This window comes from Nematolebias whitei, chromosome 19 (genome assembly GCF_014905685.2).
Source record: "Nematolebias whitei isolate Nwh7 chromosome 19, NemWhi1, whole genome shotgun sequence".
In the NCBI taxonomy this organism is placed as follows: Eukaryota; Metazoa; Chordata; class Actinopteri; order Cyprinodontiformes; family Rivulidae; genus Nematolebias; species Nematolebias whitei.
The window spans coordinates 20140889-20149545 of NC_056516.1; the positions used below are offsets into that span (position 1 = coordinate 20140889).

The following is an 8657-nucleotide window of genomic DNA, read 5'->3' on the forward strand; positions in this document are numbered from 1 at the left end:
GTAAGTTAATAGCATTATTTATCTGAGGAGCAGAATGCTTCGTTTACAGAAACTTCATTGCAGACTCTCATCTTGAGCAAGCATGAAGGCAACAGTGGAAAGGAAAAACTCCCTCATGAAGAAGAAACCTCCAGTAGAACCAAGCTCAAGACAAGTGGCCATCTGAATCAATATGTTTGCCATTGAGTCATTTTGACACATATCTCTACAGCAGTCCCTCATTTATCGCAGTTGTTTGTGACCATGCCCACCCGCGATAAGTGAAAACTGTGAAATAGAGATACAGTAGTCCAAGTTCAAGTTCAGTAAACTTTGTCATGGCATGTGCCAGGCTGTAATTGCACTCACTCATCACCTGTTACTCCCTATCTCCCTCTTAAAATAAACAATTTAAATACTGTAATTTTTTTAAACAAACAATCCATACAGTGTGGGTTGTCTAATTAAAATGTTACAGTATTTAAATTTAAATTGCAGAGAAGAAAAGTGCAGCAGGACATCAAAGGGATGTCACACAGCTTCAGCTCTGCAGCACGGAGCAGAAATATACTTCAATTACACGTCAACAACTGAACATAGAAGTTCTAAAATAATAATAAAAAAATCACTTTTAACACTTTTATATTTTGTGATTGTGATGGTTTTTACGATGTGACAAACTTTGAATTTTAAGTTGGAAGACAAAAGTTGTGCATCTGGACAGCAAATTTAACCCTTCTCAATGGTGCTGCAGCAGAAGAAATGTGTGTGCCTGGCAGAGGAGGAAATCAGCTGATCGGCTGCAGGAGGGAGCTTTCCCTTCCACTTGTGGGCTTCACACACGGTGCAAAATCCATCCATCCATTAATTTTTATGCACTTCTTCCATTTTGGGTCACGGGGGGCGCTGGTGCCCATGTGCAGCAATCATTGTGCGAGGGGCGGGGTACACCCTGGACGGGTCGCAAGTCCATCACAGGGCCGCACAGAGACAAACGAGACGAACAACCATTCACGCTCTCACTCACACCTAGGGACAATTTAGAGTTAACAATCAGTCTAATATGCATGTTTTTGGTCTGTGGGAGGAAACCAGAGCACCCGGAGAAAACCCATGCATGCACGGAGAGAACATGCAAACTCCACCCAGAAAGGCACCCGGACCGGGATTTGAACCGGGGACCTGAGGACCATAAACCTCGCTGAGAGGCAGCAGCTCTCAGTTGCATCACCGTGCTGCCCCATTTGAAAATCAAATTTAGAAAAGTCCTTTAATTTTGAGATATAATCTTCCAGTTTGTCTAAACCAAGTTAAACAAGTGTACTGATTTGCTACACCCCGCCCCTCTGCGTAACAGATGAACATACAGCGACTGCACCTGCTCATTGTCCCTATGGGGCAGCACTGCTCCCTATTGGTGTGGCACAGTACTTTCTGCCTCACCATGTGTATTTTAACTGTACATTTATAGCATAGGATATAATTTACATGTCTCTTTTGTAAATGAGTCCCCGAGGCTCAATGAGACTAACCTGTATAAAAAAAATGTTGAATGAATGATTGAATATAAAAAAAAAAAATATATATATATATATATATATATGTCACACGCATTCATTCGATATATTAAACAGACTGTAGAACATCAGCATGTGTAATCAAACATGTATATTGGCGGTATAAAATGAGACAGCAATGGGCATGCACCAACTGTCTACTTCATTTATTGTATATGACACAGCGGCTCCAGAGGTGAGCCCTAACGTTACACTGCATTTCACCACATTTATTCCATGTTTGAACAGGCAGTGGGTACGTTCTGCAATTTTGACCATTGAAGTGTTGAAATAATTCAGAAAACAGTTTTATAAAACAGTCAAGTAGTCAAATGTATTTTCTCTTGTTAGTATTTTACTTGTCATAATAACAGGCACGGCACTGCCTCCCCTGACTGCACGTCGCTGTTCTTTAATCTCTAATATTAATATGCAAACTATTATTCGCTATTATTTGCTGGTCAGATATACTTGTTTGATGTAACAGTTAAAATGTATGCATGTGTGTGTTTTCTTGCATGCAATAAACTGCTAATAATCCAGTAGCTAGTAGTCCACAAAGCAAAAACAAAGATGAAGAAGATAAAATCTCGCAAAAAAAAAAAAAAAAAAAGTTTCACTGAGTCTAGCAGCATATGCATAGTTCTTCTCTACCCCCTCTTGTGCTCATTTATTCAGTTTTGATATAATTCAACTGCAGTTGCTGTTAAAATGAGATGCTATAAAAAAATAAAAAAAAGAACAATGAGAAGAGAGGAAGAAAAAATAATAGAAGTTGAATTTTAATGCTGGAATGACTGAAGATTTTTATGATTTTCAAGAAAGTCTTTTTTTTCCCCACTTTGCTTTAACTCAAGATTTATAACCGCATAACGTCAGATACTGCTGTCCATTCTTAACCTCCATTTTCATTCATGTAATAACACGCAAGTGCAATTTCATGCTCTGAGCTTGTTCCTTTGTAATTGGAGTTTAACCTGGAGGTCAGAAGGCCACCTCCATCAGGTATTTTAAGGAATGTGCTCGTACTCATAAAATCTCTCGTTTTCTCCGTTCTCTAACCCTTTTGCCTGCCATGGGATGCTCTACCCTCCTCTCTCCCTTCCTTTGTCATTCCTCATCCCCATTTGTGTGTGTATCTGTGCTATTTATGGGTATTTGCAGTGCATGGGCAGTGGGAGGAGTGGTCATCATGGAGTCTTTGCTCTGTGACATGTGGGCGGGGCTCCAGGACTCGAACCAGGAAATGTATGGATGGAGGCGAGGCCGGGCCCTGTGGACGGCCCGAGATTCAGACCAAACTCTGCAACATAGCAGTTTGCCCTGGTTAGTACCATCCCCATTACCATGATGCACCATCTTTTTTTTTAATTTTATTTTCTTTGTCACCGATGCATGAATGCATGGCCTTCTCTTACAGGATAATAATAATCACATGCAGCATGTTGTGTGCACAGGCCTAGATTTTAGAAATATTGCATTAACATTTTTCTTATGTTATATCTGATTTTTTTTATGCATGTATTTTTATGGTTGGTTGGTTTTCATTTTAAACGCTGTAACTCATTGAAACAACGGAATGTTATGCTAAGCGATCAAAGGTAAGCATCACCAGATGATGTCAACCGTAAGTAAGGGTACTATCTTTTGCCCTTCCAGTGCTTTCCCACTTATACATATCCAGGACAAACTCGGTCTAATGGTGTTAGTTTACAGAAAATAATATAAATGTTACTGTAAAAGCCAAACCAATTCTTAACAGAACATTAGCAAGAAAAAAATAAATAAAAAAATGCCAAACTCTGAAACATTGTAAACAACCATTGTACACATAATTCTTGCAAGGTTACGCAGCATCATTTGCACTAAGTCTCTCTGGGATGTGACTCTCTCACACATTTGCCCCATCTTTGCTATGTGGCATACAAATGTGTCTGTTTGTGATAATAATGTTTAATCATAAGAACTAAATTAGCAGAAGCACAAGTCGAAAGGCTATGCACTCCTGCTACAGTGGCACTCATTTCCTGTCTCCCATGGTGTGGGGGAGCTCTGTATCAAATGATGAACTGATGACATTTGTTTTGACCGTCTGTTCGTGGCATTAGACAACAATAAAGATATTTATTATTACCAAGAGAGGATTGATGATGACACACAGCAACTTTGTAGTTAATTTTTAAAAAAATAGTTAACCACAAAGAGGATTGCTAAAGTGAGTTAATTCATTATAGTAAATGACATGAAGAAGACTACCAACACATTGAATGCATCACTCTGATTCAGCACAGCGAAGTTCTGCTCCACCTCTTTGGTTCTGATGGACCGGATTAATTTCTGAAAGCTCACCCCTGAATGGGACATGGACGTTTTACTTGGGATTCATCAGCCGTTTTGAGTTGTATCCACTTACAACGTTGTCACATTAGAGTCTTACAGTCTCATCAACAGCATCTGATAAAAGTTATCAGTTGTCAGTGTTAGCTTCTGCTATTTATTTTTACATTTAGTCTTGGCAAAGCTATTGTTTTAGTGAGCAGATTAGAGGTTAGAGAAGCTAACCTTTTAGTTAGCTATGACCAGCACTGGTATTAGTCAACCATAATGAGCACTGGATTATTGTTTTGAAACTCATTAGGATTTTAAATTTAGTCTGGTTTCTTTTTGTTTTGCAATGAAGTTAATGTATAAACTGCATTTTTCCAAAGGTTACAAAACTTGTGAAAACATCACATAAGTTATTTTATCTAGTCTAACATTTAAAAAAGGGTCACAGGTAGATTGCTGTTGACATCCGCTGTCCCTCCTTTTCCTCGTTAACCCTAAACAGCAAGAACAAACTACAATCGTTCTCTGTTTTAACTGGTAAAAGCATCTGCTTTAATACTCAACTGGTAAAATCATCTGCTTTAATCCTCAAATGGTAAAATCAACTGCTTTAATCATCAACTGGTAAAATCAACTGCTTTGATACTCAACTGGTAAAATCATCTGCTTTAATCCTCAACTGGTAAAATCAACTGCTTTAATCATCAACTGGTAAAATCAACTGCTTTAATCCTCTCTGTAATTTTTAATTCCCTCTCCAGAGCATCCCCAACGTTTTCTCTATTATTTATGGTCAGTCATGGGCTTTATTTCTACTTTTACACAACTATTGAGTTGTAACTTAGCAAAGCTCAAAGATCAGATTTGTAAGTTTTGTCCAGTATTGGCTTAATTCAGATCACTGACAGGACAATCACTTCCTTTTTTTTTTTATTCTTTAGATTGGGTCTATACTTTGTTGAGAACAGCAATAGGTTTCTTGTACAGTTCCATCTGATTCATCTGTCGAGGTAGCACAGGATGTTCTTCCAGTAAGTTCCAAACTGTCCAACTAAAACTTCTTTATTGGGATGAAGTGGAATAGGACTCAACAGTGATAGAGACAAAGTCTTAATTTACCAGTCTCTTAACAAAGAATGGAACAGGAATAGAAGAACAATCCTTCAACAAAAAATAGTTGTAGATAAGAGATCAGAAGGAGGAAAAAGCAGAAAGAGAATCTAAGATGAGACAACAACCAAACCAATTATAGTTTATACAACTTAAATTATATTTCTGAATAAGAACTGCATCTGAGCATGTTTAATAGTTGTACCTCAAGTAACCATAGAGGAAAAAAAAAAAGACTAAGAGCATAAACTTGATGAAATATTACTCATTTCAGTGATTTTTTTTAAATGTATTTGTTAATGGCTTCATGCGTTATCAAACAATTGGGTTCAACATTAAATAACTATGGCAATAGAGATAAAGACATTAAAACGTCAGACATTTTAATAAGAAAGGTGGTGTCTGGTTTGTTAATGATACATTCTAATAATAATAATTATTTTTTTTATCTTCACTGATTGTAATCAGATGGAGAGTGTGATGGATTGGTTATTAATCACTTCATGTCTGAGAAATTACCACATACTAAGTGCTTTTTTTATTTAGTAAGGTGTGTATATAGAAATAATTAATAACCAATCTATATATATATATATATATATATATATATTTGTCTTTTTTAAATTTTTTGTTGTTGTTCTAGTGTGGGGGTGGGGTTGTTTAGCGAGGGGGAGATGCTCTGAAGTGAATGTTCGGTTCAACGTGGTTCATTGAGGCACTTACGTAAATTTGTGTAAAATTGTCTGTATCACAGCTGCCTCAGCCTGTTTTCAGAAGTTCAAAAACACCTATCCTTTGCAAGTATAATTATTAGAATATGCCTTTGGTCCCAAATGACCACAACAATACAGCAAAAATAAATCGTTGATGGATCTTGAGTTGTTTGTGCAATAATTTAATTATTTATCTATTTATTTTGCAAACCATTAAATGTGATAAATTTGGTTCACTTAATGGGGGGGGGGGACTTTATATGGAATTTTTCTTACTTGAAGAATTTTATTTTGTGAACTATTATTTATAAATTGTTACAGGTGGGAGATCCAGGGTCTTTTAACAAAGTAAAAATATTCACAATTTTATTTTATTAAAATTATAATATTATTTATTTCAATACATGTTTGTCATAGGGACATGAATCGGTTGTTCCATCTGTAAAGGGAAATATTTTATACAGTTGGTTAAATAATGCCACACTTAAAAAAAACAAACGACAAACAAACAAACATAATTTTACCCAGTTTCTCAGGGTGTTTGAAATGTGGATGCCACTCTCAAAGCAATATATATATTGTCCACATTTAATGAGGTTGACATTTTGAAATAACAATCAGCTTCTGGACATTAGTTCTTTTCAACCTGAAATGCTCTTTTCATTATCTTTGCTTCTATGAATAAAAAGGTGTATTTTTATTTAATCACAACAAAACAGTTCCTGCTGTTTTTGTTGGCAGAATACATAGAATATTGTATCTAATAACTTTTTGTTAAAGATCAGACATACACAGTTGTCACTTTAAAGAAGGCAGCACAACCAGAGTGTCCAAATTATTTAAAGCCCTGCCTGAAAGCCATTTGCTGTGGTTTGAAATTTCCTGACTCACAGCCCAATGCAGAATTATCTTTAAGATCTTAACTCCACTATCCAAAACTGAAAAACACACAGTACATCATGACTATTATATAATTTTTGGTGCTCATTAGGCTTTATTTCATTTAATTCTTAGCGTAGCAAACTGCTAGAGTTGTTCATTTCTGCAGCCTGCTGCATAACTCTTGTTTTGCCTTTTTGTATTTCTTCATTATGCAATTTGAGTTGTTACATTTCAGGCTTACTTTCCTGCGTGTGCCATTCACAATACAGTAAAAACAAAAAAAAATACAGGGTGGATGTGGCTGAGTGGTTAGAGCAGTCGTCCTCCAATGCAAGAGTTGGGGGTTTGAAGCCACCAGCAGTCACATGCCAAAGTGTCCCTGGGCAAGACGCTGAATCCCTCATTGCCTCCGATGTGTGTCCCATCGGTGTATGAATGTGATAAAGCTCTGATTAGTCTCTTTACAATGATTTGTTTAATTAGCTTTGTAGAGATCTTGCAGAGTGCTGTATGAATGGGTAAATGAGGGCACAGGTTGTAGTAAAGCACTTTGAGTATCTTGATAAGATAGAAAGGCGCGATATAAATGCAGTCCATATACCATAGCAGACCCTCGTTTATTGCGGGGGTTTGATTCTGAACCCCCCGCACTAAGTGAAATTCTTCAAATAAGCTATGTTATATTTATTTTATTATTTATATATACATGCATATAAAGGCTTTATGAACCCTTCCCACACTCTTGCAATGTTCTAAATTCTTTTTTTAACAACATACATACATTATTGTATATTTAGCTACTATATTTTACTTACCAGCTCCACAGAGCAGCAACAGCTCTCGGTTCTGGTCTGACTCTGTTCTGGTCCAACTCAGTTCTGTTTCTGCAGACCTACCCTGCAGCAACAAAGCACATACTCACTTTTCTAAACTCTTAAACCTAGTAATTTTAACAACATACCTATATGTACTGTAACTTCTAAATTGTACTTACCAGCGTGGAGGTCCTCGTCGGCCATTTGAAAGACATGAAAAAAAGTCCCGGTGACCTCCAGATGGATTGCTGAACCTTGGGCACACGTCCCCACTCAGAGGTCCACATGGACGGGTTAGCAGCTCTCAAAATTCACCGATGGATCTGGAGGTCTGGTTCTGCTCCAGTCCTGGTCCGGTTCAGTGGGTTCCGTGCAGCTTGACTGCATCCGCTCAGATCAGATCAAAACTTTACCTCTAGTTTTTCAGCAGAAAGAAACGTGGCTTCTTGGCGGGGCCCTGTTGGCTTTGGGGAACTGTGGTTGTTATGAGCTTGAATACAGTAGAGGCTTATAGAGAGAAAATTACTAAATTGCAGCACCTGTACGAAGTATTCTATTTTTTTAATAACTTTTTACTGTACATTTCTGAATCCTGTACTGTCCCAATCATGTGAGTAATATTACATTTGACAATCTTGTGTCCTGCACATTTTTTTATAATAATAATTATTATTTTTGTACAATATTTTGAACTGTACGTTCACAAACCGCGATAGAGCGAGGGACTACTGTAGCTCAGATTCATTCTAAGCACTGTCAGTAATTGTGAGTTTGTAGAAGTTACACACATCGTGATTGATAACATTACCAAGGAGAACAGACAGTTCTTCCACTTCTCAGAGAACCACACGAATACTGTACACACAGAGATCTGTTTTCATTATTTAACGTTATAGAGATAAAAATTAATAAAATAAATAAATATTTAGAAACGCTAAATATTCCATATATTGTAACTTATATAATAACATGCAAACTATGAATTCCTTAGGACAGATGTGCATATCAGAATATTGATACTGTTTTTTTGTACAAAAAAAAAAAAAACTTTTCTGCACATGGAAATTCTTAAATATTTTTGTTTTTACTGGTGTTTTGAGCTCTGTCCATTTGGTGTTAGATGATGTGTGGGTTAGATATATCTCAGTCACGGCAAAACCTGTAGCTGGTAGCTCATTATGTAGTTTGAAATGATTCTGAAGTATTCTTTGAATTGTATATAAAGTAAGTGTATGTATATATATATGTATATATACATATATATATACATACAC

The 8657-nt window shown here is 36.6% G+C and overlaps 1 protein-coding gene across 1 annotated transcript in view; it reads left to right on the forward strand.

Annotated features, from left to right (window-relative positions):
- The window catches only part of LOC119426096 (adhesion G protein-coupled receptor B2), a 121935-nt gene that overhangs the window by 107616 nt on the left and 5662 nt on the right, over window positions 1–8657 (forward strand). The gene's annotated exons all lie outside the window — the stretch shown is intronic.